The sequence below is a fragment of the Artemia sp. Qi Xiang Cuo genome, chromosome 11 (genome assembly GCF_049724085.1).
Source record: "Artemia sp. Qi Xiang Cuo chromosome 11, ASM4972408v1, whole genome shotgun sequence".
In the NCBI taxonomy this organism is placed as follows: Eukaryota; Metazoa; Arthropoda; class Branchiopoda; order Anostraca; family Artemiidae; genus Artemia; species Artemia sp. Qi Xiang Cuo.
This window is the reverse complement of record NC_142804.1, coordinates 20459068-20475278: the sequence shown is the minus strand read 5'-3', so window position 1 is coordinate 20475278 and position 16211 is coordinate 20459068. Positions and strand designations below refer to the sequence as shown.

Here is a 16211-nt window from a genome sequence, read left to right as displayed (position 1 = left end):
AATCGAGAAAATTGACTTTAACCACGTTATTCTCCCCAAACGAGATATTTTTTTCTTTTTTTTTTCTTTTTTGTATCCAGAGATAGCTTGGCACTGGAACATCGTAGAGGGTTGTTCAATAGCTCATTTTAAAGGAAATTAATTGGGTTAAAAATCTATAGTAACTAAAATAAATTATTTCTAAAAGAGAATAAATTTTTCCAATAAAAACTGTATTTTTAATGCAGTGACGTCATAATTACTATATAAGAAACGTCAAAACTGTAAATGGTCTCATTCATGAATACATAATGGTTAGATCAAAGCAAGCTACACACAAGTTAAAAAATCAGTACTAAAAAATCAAGAAAAGTGGCAGCTACTACAACATTCTGCCTAAACGGGGTATTTTTTTTCTCTTTATACAATATTTATATAAAGAACGATCTCTCTCCCATAGTAACTGATGTGTTACATTAAAAGACGATCGTTGGATAATAACTGATATGTTACATTAAAAGACGATCATTGGAATATAGTAAAGAACGAACTCTTGCCCTTAGTAACCAATTTCTTGTTAAATTAGCTAATTAATTTCACCTGATTTTGTTTTAATTATAATTCCCACACCGGGATTCGAACCCAAGCCAATTAGTTAAAAGCCAACTATCCTAAACCACTAGACCATATGAGATATGTTTAAAAAGCTAATTAATTGTTTTATGATATCTTACAGCATAAATTTCATTGGATATAGCTGAATTAAAATAAAGAAAATTTCATGTTAACGATTGATCATTGATGCCATAATCATAGTTTGTAGCCAGGTTGTATCTTACTATTCCAAAGAAGAAAAAGCCGTAATCAAACAAAACAAGCAAGATGTGTAATCAAACAGGCAAGAAGAAAACAAGCAAGAAGTAATCAAACAAAACAGCAAGATGTGTTATCACAATGATGAAGATTATAAACATGCGAAAATTGAGACAGCCAAACAAAAGATCAAGGAGCGTTATCAATTTGATAAACTTTATAGAGAAGCAACAATTGAGCAGGCTAGACAAAAGATCAAGGAGCGTTATCACAATGATGAAGATTACCGAAAAATATATAAGAAAAAAGTTGCTACTAGAATAATGGGTGGATCCTGGGGTGACAAAAGCTATAATGAAAAAATAAAATTCTCTGCGAGGTTGTACCAAAGAACTCATAAGGACAAAGGGAAAAATTACATTCAGAAATACAAGAAGATGGCAAAAATGCAGGCTGATCTTTGTAAATTGAGAAACAATTTACGCATGTTTTATCGGGATCACGAAAAGTATTCGAAATTACAGATTAAAATTCTCTTTGAAAGAGCGGATGCTGTTGAAAAGTCGGCTAGAAATGCTTTGGCAAAGCTTCATAGCAATATCCAAAAGAAATGTTGTCAGTTTAACGAAAAGCTTCCAAGGTGTGGATTGGCAACTGTGGAACAGTTTATAGATGCAATGGAAAATGTTCGACAACACAGTGAATATACGGAGGCGTACTTCTTAGAAAATTCGTATATTAATTTTGGAAGGAGCAATTGCAGTTTATGTAGCAGCAATAAAAATATATATACAAGCATACCTATCAACAGCGAAGGAAAAGCAATGTTTTTCAATTATGGCGAAAACGAGCCTGTTAGGGTTATTAGTAAATGTGTTTGTAAGACTAATGATTTAGAACAAATTCCTGGAACACCGACTCAAGAAAAAAGCATTTCTAACTGTGTTTTAAACAGTTCGTTTAGTTCTACTGAATATTTGGCAAAAAATTCTCTGTGTAGTAGAACAAACTGTCCTGAAAAGTACGAGACAACTATTGAAAAATGCTCTAAAACTAGATCTGACAAGGAAATTATGATGGCTGAAGTCACCTATAACAATCTGAGTAAACATTCAAAACCAAAAATTGGGCAGCAGGTTACTTGGCAATGTCACCCTGATATCTGCAAGCTCTATCCGACGGATATTGAATTATGTCAAATTCTTTTTGATATCCTTGAAAACAATATAGCATTAAAATTTTCAACTGACAAAGTGGTTAATTTCTACCTTGGCGGCTTGGATTATTGTGAAATCAATTACAGGGACACAAGAAAGCATGGGCATTCGTTATACTGTAGCCCAAATGAGGGATGTCAGAGCTATTTGCGTTCTCTAAGGGCACTAGCTCCACATTTTCCTGTCTTGAACTGTTTCATTAATAGCGTATATAAGGCAGTATCAAAATGTAAGATTATACAACATATTAATCTACTAAAAGTCGAGGGCTCGTACAAGGAACTAAGTCATTACATAGAAGAAGTGTCAAGTAGACTCTGTCGTAATAATAGTCAAGACTTCATTTACGGTGATAGCAATATTAGAGTTTCTGTGGATGAAAATACAATAATAAAATTATTTGGTGAGAGCCTTGATAAGGTAGCTAACATTAGGGATGTATACCCCACAATGCATTGTGACAGTTGTGAGCAGATAAAGACAAAATACCAATTGAAGAGTCTAAGATCCATTTCAAATAAGAAAGGTTTTGATGTAATGATGGCCACGATTTTAGAACACCTACAACAGGACATACCCAAAGATGACAGAGAAGAACTAATTCAATGTACAGGTTGGAAAGAGGATGTCATAGATTCATTCTTTGTCTGTGATTACTGTGCTGGGAAAATGTTGAAAAGTCAGGAGAATGTCCGATCAGTATTAAATAACCTTCATATAGACTGTACACCGGAATGTATAAAGTGTTTAAATAATTTTGAAATGGCAATGATTCGATTTGTAATGCCTTGTCTTACGATCGTCAGATTAGGGCAAGTAACTGCATTGAAGAGACCTAGAACAGAACTTGTTGACGCTCTTAAGGGGAGAATAGTATATCTACCTGTTGATGTGCAAGCAAATGCAGATATTCAGCCTGAAAAACTTCTTAACATTGATAGTTTTGTAGTCATTGTCAATGGTCAGCCTACTTACAACAAGTATAATAAAGAACGACCTCTTGCTTATACTAAATTTTATACGCCAGTTAATTATAGTATAGGTTAGTAATTCCACAGATAGCTTGGCACTGGAACATCGTGGAAGTTCGTTCAAGGGCTCATTTTAAAGTAAATTAATGGGGTTAAAAATATTATATTAAAAGAAAATCATTAGAAGAACAAATTATTGCATACATTGGACTTAGTTAGCTCCCTTATTCTTTGAGAGTCGTCTCTTACTACTCCAAAGAAGAAAAAGCCGTAGGTCTTTTCCTGTTTGTAATCAGGGTTTACATAATCTGGGTTGTCAATCCGAGTTGCTATGATGAAGAACGACCTCTTGCCTATATAATATTACAGTAAATTACAATAAAGAACGACACCTAGCCAATGTTAGCTGAAACATTACAGTAAAGAACAATCTCTCGCCAATAGTAACTGATATACGGTGGCTCTAGGGGTAGCTACATCCGGGTTGCAGTTGTATCTAGGATCCGGGTTGAAGCGGTAGCTAGCAACCTAGAAAGAGACGATCACGTCCAATGTTAAGAAATATAAAAACCCATAGTTCCTAAAAAAGGAGTCAGATCAAAACAAAAAGTACACCATTAGAACCGCCTTGTCCGAAACCTCTTGAAAGGAAACTTACCGCCCTTTGGCTTGAACAGCAAGGGAAATATATTGGCTTGAAAATCAAGATAATTGACTTTAACCACGTTATTCTCCACAAACGGGATATTTTTTCTTTTTTTCTTCTTTTCCAGAGATAGCTTTGCACTGGACAAATCGTAGAGAGTTGTTCAATGGCTCATTTTAAAGGAAATTAATTGGGTTAAAAACCTTTGGTAATCCGGGTTGCAGCGGTAGCTAGCAACCTAGTAAGAGACGATCACCTCCAATGTCAAGAAATATAAAACCCCCCAACTCCTAAAAAAAGAGTCAGAACAACACAAAAAGTACACCATTAGAACCGCCTTGTCCGAATCCTCTATAAAGGAAACTTACCTCCCTTTGGCTTGAATAACAAAGAAAATATATTGGCTTGAAAATCAAGAAAATTGACTTTTACCACGTTATTCTCCACAAACGGGATATTTTTTTCTTTCCGCTTTTTCTTTCTGCTCAGCTAGCTGGGCACTGGAAAATCATAGAGAGCTGTATAATAGCTCATTTTAAAGGAAATTGCAACATCTAGTCACTTTTGTATTTAAAAATAAAATACTTTTTAAAGTAGAATCAATTTTGTCAAAAAAATTGCATTTTTGATGTATTTTCATACTGCAGTCTTTTCAAAGATATTTGAATTTTGAAGCAATAAAACAGTCCATGTAATGAACTCTATAGTAATAATAGCTACTTGTCTCAATAGTAACCGAAACTCCTGGAACCAAAATTTTCTTTTTTGGCTTAATCGCTAAAATTATTATGTAAACTGCAAAAATATTTATGATGCCTAATCAGTAATAGTAATTTTTTAATTTAAACAACAAAAATACATGAAAATTCTAAAATTAGTTTTGCTTTTTGTCTCCTGGAAGAAATTTTTTTTTCATCTCAGTTCAAATTTATTATTGTATCCTGTAACCCGTAAAGTACATATCTCCATATTATTGTCTCATAATTGCAATTATTTTAGTTTTCAGTCCAGAATCACTAAACTTATTATTTAAACTGCAAAAATATTTATGGTGTCTAACCAATAATACTAATTTTGTAATTCAAACAAGATAAATACCTGAAAATTTTAAAATTAGTTTTGTTTTATGCTAGGTTTTAGATACTCGACACGGGATTTTGTGTGCTTAATAATTTTAAATCTTGAAAAAATATGGTCTCACGCGAGTGGAAAAAAAGAAAGAATAACCAAAAACAATATCAAAATATTATATTATAATAAAGAACGAACTCTTCCCTATACTAACTTGCATACGCAACTTCACTATACTTAAGATTACAGTATTTATATTATACATCATTATAAATTATAAAAGGTTCAAATGTTCGAAGATATCCGGGTTGCAGCGGTAGCTAGCAACCTAGTAAGAGACGATCACCTCCAATGTCAAGAAATATAAAACCCCCCAACTCCTAAAAAAAGAGTCAGATCAAAACAAAAAGTACACCATTAGAACCGCCTTGTCCGAATCCTCTATAAAGGAAACTTACCGCCCTTTGGCTTGAATAACAAAGAAAATATATTGGCTTGAAAATCAAGAAAATTGACTTTTACCACGTTATTCTCCACAAACGTGATATTTTTTTCTTTCCGATTTTTATTTCTTCTCATCTATCTGTGCACTTTAAAATAATATAGATATTTATTATATATAAATTTAAATTAAATTTAAAAATAGTGTAAATTTTGTATTTAAAAATAAAATTATTTTTAAAGTTGAATCAATTTTGTAAAAAAAATTGCATTTTTGATGTAATTTAATACTGCAGTCTTTTCAAAGATATTTGAATTTTGAAGCAATAAAACAGTCCATGTAATGAACTCTATAGTAATAATAGCTACTTGTCTCAATAGTATCCGAAACTCCTGGAACCAAAATTTTCTTTTTTGGCTTAATCGCTAAAATTATTATGTAAACTGCAAAAATATTTATGATGCCTAATCAGTAATAGTAATTTTTTAATTTAAACAACAAAAATACATGAAAATTCTAAAATTAGTTTTGCTTTTTGTCTCCTGGAAGAAATTTTTTTTTCATCTCAGTTCAAATTTATTATTGTATCCTGGAACCAAACTTTTTTTGGTTTGTAACCCGTAAAGTACATATCTCCATATTATTGTCTCATAATTGCAATTATTTTAGTTTTCAGTCCAGAATCATTATAATAAAGAACAACCTTTTTCCTATACTAAATTTTATAGGCCGCTTAACTATAGCATAGGCTAGTACAGTTATTATATTTAAGGCCAATATATTAAAATTTTCCACTAAAAGACGGTCATTGGAATAAAAACCCAATACATACATTTGATTTAGTTAGCTACTTGATTGTTTGAGGCTAGTCTCTTACTATTTCAAAGGAGAAAAAGCTGTAGGCTTTTCCCTGTTTGTAATCAATTAGATCCGGGTTGCAGCGGTAGCTAGCAACCTAGTAAGAGACGATCACCTCCAATGTTAAGAAATATAAAAACCCATAGTTCCTAACAAAGGAGTCAGATCAAAACAAAAAGTACACCATTAGAACCGCCTTGTCCGAAACCCCTCTATAGTAAACTTTCTGTCCCTTGGCTTGAAAAGCAAGGGAAATATATTGGCTTGAAAATCAAAAAAATTGACTTTAACCACGATATTCTCCCCAAACGGGATATTTTTTTCTTTCTTTTCCACAGATAGCTTGGCACTGGAACATCGTAGAGGGTTGTTCAATAGCTCATCCTAAAGGAAATTAATTGGGTTGAAAATCTATAGTAACTAGAATAAATTATTTCTAAAAGAGAATAAATTTTTACACCAAAAACTTCATATTTCATATTAAAGATTGATCAATGACGTCATAATCGTATCCCAGGGGTGGTTTTTGAACTCGCGCCTCCTAAGATAGTGGTGGTCTCTTGGGAGGCGCTTCACTTACTAGCCACCTAGTAAGCGACGATAAAGCCCAATGCTAAGAAATATAAAAACCCAGAACTCCTAAAAATAAATAAAAACAAAAGTACCTCATTAGAACCATCTTGCCTGAAATCCTACTAGATAAATAATGAATGTCGTCATAGTTTTATTTGAACTATGACGTGAATAGAAAAACACGAAATTATGTTGTTGTTTCTGAAGACGTCATGAAATAATACCATTGCGCCATGACGTCATAAAATATCCGGGTTGCAGCGGTAGCTAGCAATCCGGGTTGCAGCGGTTGCTACCGGGTTGCGGCGGTAGCTAGCAACCTAGTAAGAGACGATCACGTCCAATGTTAAGAAATATAAAAACCCATTGTTCCTTAAAAAAGGAGTCAGATCAAACTCAAAAGTACACCATTAGAACCGCCTTGTCCGAAACCCCTGTATAGGAAACTTTCATGTTAACTGAAACACAAATAGGGATTGTATAATTTCTATCAGTATCATGGCTGTAGAGATAGCTGAAACCTAGTAAAGAATAAACGATTACAGTAAAAAACATTTCATGGTAAAGATTGATCAATGATGCCATAATCATAGTTTGTCGTGAGGTTGTCTCATACTATTCCAATTAAGAAACAGTCATAGGCTTTTTCCTGTTTTTAATTTTAAAAATTTTTCAGTAAAGAACGATCTCTCGCCCATAGTAACTGATATAAGGTGGTTCCAGGGGTATCCGGGTTGCAGCGGTAGCTAGCAACCTAGTAAGAGACTATCACGTCCAATGTTAAGAAATATAAAAACCCATAGCTCCTAAAAAAGAAGTCAGATCAAAACAAAATCCGGGTTGCAGCGGTAGCTAGCAACCTAGTAAGAGACGATCACCTCCAATGTTAAGAAATATAAAACCCCGCAACTCCTAAAAAAAGAGTCAGATCAAAACAAAAAGTACACCATTAGAACCGCCTTGTCCGAAACCTCTATAAAGGAAACTTACTGCCCTTTGGCTGCAATAACAAAGAAAATATATTGGCTTGAAAATCAAGAAAATTGACTTTTACCCCGTTATTCTCCACAAACGGGATATTTTTTTCTTTCCGCTTGATTTTCCTCCTCAGCTAGCTGGGCACTGGAAAATCATAGAGAGCTGTATAATAGCTCATTTTAAAGGAAATTGCAACATCTAGTGCCTTTTGTAATAAAAAATAAAAAATTTTTTAAAGTAGAATCAATTTTGTCAAAAAAAATTGCATTTTTAATGTATTTTCATACTGCAGTCTTTTCAAAGATATTTGAATTTTGAAGCAATCAAACAGTTCATGGTAATGAACTCTATAGTAATAATAGCTACTTGTCTCAATAGTAACCGAAACTCCTGGAACCAAAATTTTCTTTTTTGGCTTAATCGCTAAAATTATTATGTAAACTGCAAAAATATTTATGATGCCTAATCAGTAATAGTAATTTCTTAATTTAAACCACCAAAATACATGAAAATTTTATAATTAGTTTTACTTTTTGTCTCCTGGAAGAAAAATTTTTTTCATCTCAGTTCAAAGTTATTATTTTATCCTGGAACCAAACTTTTTTTGGTTTGTAACCCGTAAATCCGGGTTGCAGCGGTAGCTAGCAACCTAGTAAGAGACGATCACGTCCAATGTTAAGAAATATAAAAACCCATAGTTCCTAACAAAGGAGTCAGATCAAAACAAAAAGTACACCATTAGAACCGCCTTGTCCGAAACCCCTGTATAGGAAACTTTCTGTCCCTTGGCTTGAACAGCAAGGGAAATATATTGGCTTGAAAATCAAGAAAATTGACTTTAACCACTTTATTCTCCCCAAACGGGATATTTTTTTCTATTTTCTTTTTTTTTCTTTTCCACAGATAGCTTGGCATTATAATAAAGAACGACTTCATGCCTATATTAATTAATATTATTACATTAAAAGACGATCATTGGAATAACATACCACTGCATACATTGGAATTAGTTTTATAGTAAAGAACAAACTCTTGCCCTTAGTTACCTATGTCTTGTCAAATTAGCTAATTAATTTCATCTGATTTTGTTTAAAAACAATTCCCACACCGTGATTCGAAACCAATCCAGTTGGTTGATCCGGGTTGCAGCGGTAGCTAGCAACCTAGTAAGAGACGATCACGTCCAATTTTAAGAAATATAAAAACCCATAGTTCCTAACAAAGGAGTCAGATCAAAACAAAAAGTACACCATTAGAACCGCCTTGTCTGAAACTCCTGTATAGGAAACTTTCTGTCCCTTGGCTTGACCAGCAAGGGAAATATATTGGCTTGAAAATCAAGAAAAGTGGCAGCTACTACAACATTCTGCCTAAACGGGATATTTTTTTTTCTTTTTTTCTTTTGTATCCAGAGATAGCTTGGCACTGGAACATCGTAGAGGGTTGTTCAATAGCTCATTTTAAAGGAAATTAATTAGGTTAAAAATCTATAGTAACTAAAATAAATTATTTCTAAAAGAGAATAAATTTTTTCCACCAAAAACTGCATTTTTGATGTCTTTTCACACTGCAGTCTTTCAAACATAATCGTATAACAGCGGTAAGATTTGAACCCACACCTCCGAAGAGACTTGTGGCTAACACCAGTGCCTTGGACCATTCGGCCAGGCTGCCTCTCATAAACAAATATATATGTGAATTTGGGTTGCAGCAGTAGCTAGCAACCTAGTAAAAGAAGATCAGTCCAATGCTAAGAAATATAAAAACCCAAAACTCCTAAAAATAGAGTCAGATCAAAACAAAAGTTTATAATAAAGAATGACCTCTTGAGTATACTAAATTTCATACACCACTTAATTATAGTATATTACTAATAAAAACGTTCGTAAATAAAATTACACAACTTTCGAGGAATCCATAAAACCACATAAGAGTAAAATTAATATGCAAATTTTGTTTTAATTATTCATGTACGGTGAGCCAAAATCCCAACCGGTATTAATTTAAAAACATTCAAAAATTAAAAAAAAAAAACAGGTTTTTTTAAACTGAAAGTAAGGAGCGACATTATAACTTAAAACTAACAGAAATTATTCCGTGTATGAAAGGGGCTGTCCCCTCCTCAACGCCTCGCTCTTTACGCTAAAGTTAGACTCTTTCTCGCAATTTATAATAAAGAACGACATCTTGCCTATACTAAATTTTATACGCCACTTAATTATAGTATAGGTTAGTAATTCATCCGGGTTGCAGCGGTCGCTAGCAACCTAGTAAGAGACGATCACGTCCAATGTTAAGAAATATAAAAACCCATAGTTCTTAAAAAAAGAGTCAGATCAAAACAAAAAGTACACCATTAGAACCGCCTTGTCCGAAACCCCTGCATAGTAAAATTTCTGTCCCTTGGCTTGAACAGCAAGGGAAATATATTGGCTTGAAAATCAAGAAAAGTGGCAGCTACTACAACATTCTGCCTAAACGGGATATTTTTTTCTTTTTTTCTTTTTTTTTTCTTTTGTATCCAGAGATAGCTTGGCACTGGAACATCGTAGAGGATTGTTCAATAGCTCATTTTAAAGGAAATTAATTGGGTTAAAAATCAATAGTAACTAAAATAAATTATTTCTAAAAGAGAATAAATTTTTCCAATAAAAACTGTATTTTTGATGCAGTGACGTCATAATTACTATATAAGAAACGTCAAAACTGTAAATGGTCTCATTCATGAATACATAATGGATAGATCAAAGCAAGCTACACGAAAGTTAAAAAATCAGTACTAAAAAATCAAGAAAAGTGGCAGCTACTACAACATTCTGCCTAAACTGGATATTTTTTTCTCTTTTCTTTGTTTCCAGTATAATAAAGATCAAACTCTTCCCTATACTAACTTGCATACGCAACTTTACTATAGTTAAGATTACAGTATTTATATTTTTTTTACATTAAAAGATCCGGGTTGCAGCGGTAGCTAGCAATCTAGTAAGATCCGGGTTGCAGCGGTAGCTAGCAACCTAGTAAGAGACGATCACGTCCAATGTTAAGAAATATAAAAACACCTAGTTCTTAAAAAAGAGTCAGATCAAAACAAAAAGTACACCATTAGAACCGCCTTGTCCGCAACCCCTGCATAGTAAAATTTCTTTCCCTTGGCTTGAACAGCAAGGGAAATATATTGGCTTGAAAATCAAGAAAAGTGGCAGCTACTACAACATTCTGCCTAAACGGGATATTTTTTTCTTTTTTTTTTCTTTTTTTTTCTTTTTTTGTATCCAGAGATAGCTTGGCACTGGAACATCGTAGAGGGTTGTTCAATAGCTCATTTTAAAGGAAATTAATTGGGTTAAAAATCTATTTTACAGTAAAGAACGATCTCTCATCCATAGTAACTGATAAATGGTGGTTCCAGGGGTAGTTACTTGAGGTTCGTCTCTTACTATTTCAAAGAAGAGAAAGCCATAGGCTTTTTCCTGTTTGTAATGATTTTTTAAAAGATCGATATACTTTTTAAAGTCATAACTATAAAGAACAAACACTAGCTATAGTGACTAAAATAATAATTAATAGTAATAGTATAATCCGGTTTGCATCGGTAGCTAGCAATCCAGTAAGAGACAGTCACGTCCAATACTATGAAATATCATAACCCATTATTATAATAATATAAATATAAGAAACGATCGCGTCCAATGCTAAGAAATATAAAAACCCACAACTTCTAAAAAAAAAGTCAGATCAAAACAAAAAGTATGCCGTTAGAACTGCCTTGTCCAAAACCCCTATATAGGAAATTTTTGGTCATTTGGCTTGAACAGCAAGGGAAGTATATTGGCTTGAAAATCAAGAAAAGTGTTAGTACTTAAGAACGAAAAAGATGTAAATGGTCTCATTCGTGAATTACATAATGGTTAGAGCAAAGCAAGCTGCATGCAAGTTAAAAAAAGTACTACACAGATAACAGAGATAGTATCTTGATATAATAAAGATCGAACTCTTCCCTATACTAACGTGCATACGCAACCTCACTATAGTTAAGATTACAGTATTTATATTATACATCATTATAGGTTATAAAAGGTTCAAATGTTCGAAGATTATAGAGTTAAAAATTTTCCCACACCAGGAATCGAACCCGAGCCTGTTAAGTGAAAGTTAACTATCCTAGCCACTAGACCATATGGAACCACACAGAAGTATGATTTAAGAGCCATATGCATATTATTATGGCCAAAACAAAATCGTCGACTTGCAACCTTACTTTTGACACATTAGTTAAATCTTCATCAGGCTTAAAAAATTTTTTGCTAGTTTTACATGAAAAAACGAACCTTAGCCCATAGTAGCAGAAATAAGAATATCTAGGTTGCAGCGGTAGCTAGCAACCTATTACATAATCCGGGTTTAAGTGGTTTATTTTATAATAAAGAACGACCTCTTGCCTATACTAAATTTTATACGCCACTTAATTATTGTTTAGGTTAGTAATTCAACAGATAGCATGGCATTGGAACATCGTAGAGAATTGTTCAATGGCTCATTTTAAAGGAAATTAATGGGGTTAAAAACATTTTGTAATTAAAACAAATTATTTTTTTATATTAAGAAATTTTCAATTATGTTCCTTAAGAAATCATCATGAATAAAAATTTCCCATACGGAAACTGAACTCAAGCCTACTGAGTGAGAGCTATCCAAACCTCTAGACCATCTAGGATATATTAAAATATCCGATTAATGAAGTTTATGTTAAAGAACAAATTATAAACCCAGTTAGCTGCCTGATTATTTGAGGATCGTCTCTTACTATTCCAAAGAAGAAAAAGCCGTAGGCTTTTTCCTGTTTGTAATTTATTTTATAATAAAGAATGAATACATAAAGGACCAATATAGTTCATCATAAATGATGTTTGTCAATATACTCTTTTTATATCCGGGTTGCAGCAGTAGCTAGCAACCTAATAAGGGACGATCACGTCCAATGTTAAGAAATATAAAAATCCCTAACTCCTAAAAAAGGAGTCAGATCAAAACAAAAAGTACACCATTAGAACCGCCTTGTCTGAAACCCCTATAAAGGAAACTTACCGCCCTTTGGATTGAATAACAAAGAAAATATATTGGCTTGAAAATCAAGAAAATTGACTTTAACCACGTTTTTCTCCACAAACGGGATATTTTTTTCTTTCTTCTTCTTCTTCTTCTTTTGCACAGATAGCTTGGCACTGGAACATCGTAGAGAGTTTTTTCAATGGCTCATTTTAAAGGAAATATCTAGATATAGTTCTATTTGTAATTAATTTTTTTTTAAATTAATTGTTTTTTACGATATTGATCAATGACGTCATAGTCGTTGGATGTAGTTATTATTAAATGCTCGATCATAGAATTTAATCTGAAATTAATTATAGTATAGGTTATTAATTCGACAAATAGCTTGGCACTGGAACATCGTAGAGAGTTGTTCATTGGCTCATTTTAAAGAAAATTAATGGGGTTAAAAACTTCTTGTAATTAAAACAAATTATTTTTATTACATTAAGAAATTTCAATTATGTTCCTTAAGAAATCATCATAAGTTAAAATTAAAAATTAACAAAAAAATTTATAATAACGACCGCCATCTTCCATATATAAAAAAAAAAAACGACAGCTATCCGGGTTGCAGTGGTAGCTAGCAACCTAGTAAGAGACGATCACTTCCAATGCTAAGAAATATAAAAACCCCTAACTCCTAAAAAAAGAGTCAGATTGAAAAAAAAGTACACAATTAGAACCGCCTTGTCCGAAACCCCTATATAGGAAACTTACCATCCAATGGCTTGAATAATTTATATTAAAGAACGAACTTTAGTCCAGAGTAACCGAATTATTATAAGAAATCATTATATAGATGATTAATTTCACTTAAGAAATCATCAGAGGTAAATATTTCCCATACCGGGAATCGAACTCGGGACAATTAGGTGAGACCCAGCTATCCTAACCACTAGACCATATAGAATATATTAAAATGTCTGATTAATGAAGTTTATGTTAAAGATTTATATTAAAAGACGATCAATAGAAGAACAAACCATTGCATATATTGGACTGAGTTAGCCGCCTGATTCTTTGAAATTCGTCTCTTACTATTCCAAAGAAGAAAAAGCTGGAGGTTTTTTTCCTGTCTGTAATCAATATTTATATAAAAGGTCAGTCTATAGGTTTTTTCCGGGTTGCTGCGGTAGTTAGCAACCTAGTAAGAGACGATCACGCCCCATTGTAAAACAAAAATAGCCCATAACTCCTGAAACTAGAATCAGATCAAAATTTACATTAAAGAAGGACCTGTAGTCCATACTAACTGAATCAAACAGTTCGTGGTAACAAACTGTATGGTAAGAGTGACTCGTCTCATAAGTAACCGAAACTCTAAAAAACAGAATTTTGATATCAATAGATACATCAAAGGAATTGGATTCTTATGCTGATTTTAAATATATAAGTTAAATCAAGTTTAGTTTTACCCATAAAAAGTTGAAAGCCTGAAAAAATTTGCCTTATTTTTAAAAAAAGGGAAAACACACCCTAAAAAACAATTGAATCTTAAAGAAAATCACACCATCAGATTCAGCTTATCAGAAAACCTTACTTTAGAGATATTGAGCTCCTCTCTGCAAAAACGTGGAACTTTGTATTTTTGCCAGAAGAAAGATCACGAAACGTAGTTTATTTGTTTGTTTCTTTTCCCCAGGGGTGTTACAATAAGGAAAGAACTTTAACACATAGTAACTTAAGTATTATATCAAACGGTTCGTTGTCATAGTAAAGAGCTGTGTAATGGCTCATTTTAAAGGAAATTTATGTATATAGAAACCTTTTGTAATTAACAAAATTAATTATTATTATAAAACAAATTATTATTATGTGGTAAAGAACTAACTCTAGGCGATAGTAACTAATTTAATTTTGAAAAGAAAGAATTACAGCAGAAACCTAAATGGTAGTATAAGTAAGCTACATATAATAACAACCGTCCACCAGGATTTGAACTCGGATCGCAGGATTCAAAGTCTTAGGTGCTAACCACTATACCAAGAAACGTTCATACAAGAAAGAATTTTAACAGTATATGATAACTTAAAGACCAAACTCTAACCATCAGTTTTGTCTATCAGATCGTTTTATCCGGGTTGCAGCAGTAGCTAGCAACCTAGTAAGAGACGATCACGTCCAATGTTAAGAAATATAAAAATCCGGGTTGCAGCGGTAGCTAGCAACCTAGTAAGAGACGATCACGTCCAATGTTAAGAAATATAAAAACCCATAGCTCCTAAAAAAGGAGTCAGATCAAAACAAAAAGTACACCATTAGAACCGCCTTGTCCGAAACCCCTGTATAGGAAACTTTCTGTCCCTTGGCTTGAACAGCAAGGGAAATATATTGGCTTGAAAATCAATAAAATTGACTTTAACCACGTTATTCTCCCCAAACGGTATATTTTTTTCTTTTTTTCTTTTTTTTTTCTTTTGTATCCAGAGATAGCTTGGCACTGGAACATCGTAGAGGGTTGTTCAATAGCTCATTTTAAAGGAAATTAATTGGGTTAAAAATCTATAGTAACTAAAATAAATTATTTCTAACAGAGAATAAATTTTTCCAATAAAAACTGTATTTTTGATGCAGTGACGTCATAATTACTATATAAGAAACGTCAAAACTGTAAATGGTCTCATTCATGAATACATAATTATAATAAAGATCGAACTCTTCCCTATACTAACTTGCATACGCAACTTCACTATAGTTAATATAGTTAAGATTACAGTATTTATATTATACATCATTATAAATTATAAAAGGTTCAAATATTCGAAGATTATAGAGTTTTACATAAAGAAACGATATAGTTCATCATAAATGGTGTTTGTCAATACGGTTTCATTTTATATAATTATCCATTATTATTTAAAATGCAGTAATGTTTTGGGGGTTTTAACAAAAAATTATTTGTTAACTGGAATTTAATAAAGAACGACCTCTTGTCTATACTAAATTTTATACGCCACTTAATTATAATATAGGTTAGTAATTCCAAAGATAGCTGGCACTGGAACATCGTAGAGAGTTGTTCAATGGCTCATTTTAAAGAAAATTAACGGGGTTAAAAACCTTTTGTAATTAAAACAAATTATTATTAAAATAAAATCAGTTTTTTTGCAAAAAATGTATAATAAAGAACGACCTCTTGCCTATACTAAATTCTATAGGCCACTTAACTATAGTATAGGTTAGTAGAGTTTTATAGTCAAGAACGAACTTTTGGCAAAATTTTTACATTAAAATACGAGCATTGGAATATCAAACCATTGCATACATTGGAATTAGTCTGCCACTTGATTGATTGAGGTTCGTCTCTTACTATTTCAAAGAAGAAAAAGACATAGGATTTTTCCTGTTTGTAACCAGGTTATTATTAATGGTTAACGGTTTAGTTTATTTTTAATGGGTCATTTTAAAGGAAACTATAATAAAGAATGACTACAGTAAAGAACGATCTCTCGCCCATAGTAATATATGATGGATCCAGGGGTAGTCCGGGTTGCAGCGGTAGCTAGCAACCTAGTAAGAGACGATCACATCCAATGTTAAGAAATATAAAAACCCCTAACTCCTCAGAAAAT

The 16211-nt window shown here is 32.6% G+C and overlaps 1 non-coding gene across 1 annotated transcript; it reads right to left on the bottom strand.

Moving 5' to 3' along the window:
- Nucleotides 1-600: 600 nt before the first annotated feature.
- TRNAK-UUU (transfer RNA lysine (anticodon UUU)) lies at nt 601-673 on the bottom strand. The gene has a single exon. It is a non-coding gene; the product is annotated as a tRNA-Lys (tRNA).
- Between the last annotated feature and the right edge of the window lie 15538 nt (nt 674-16211).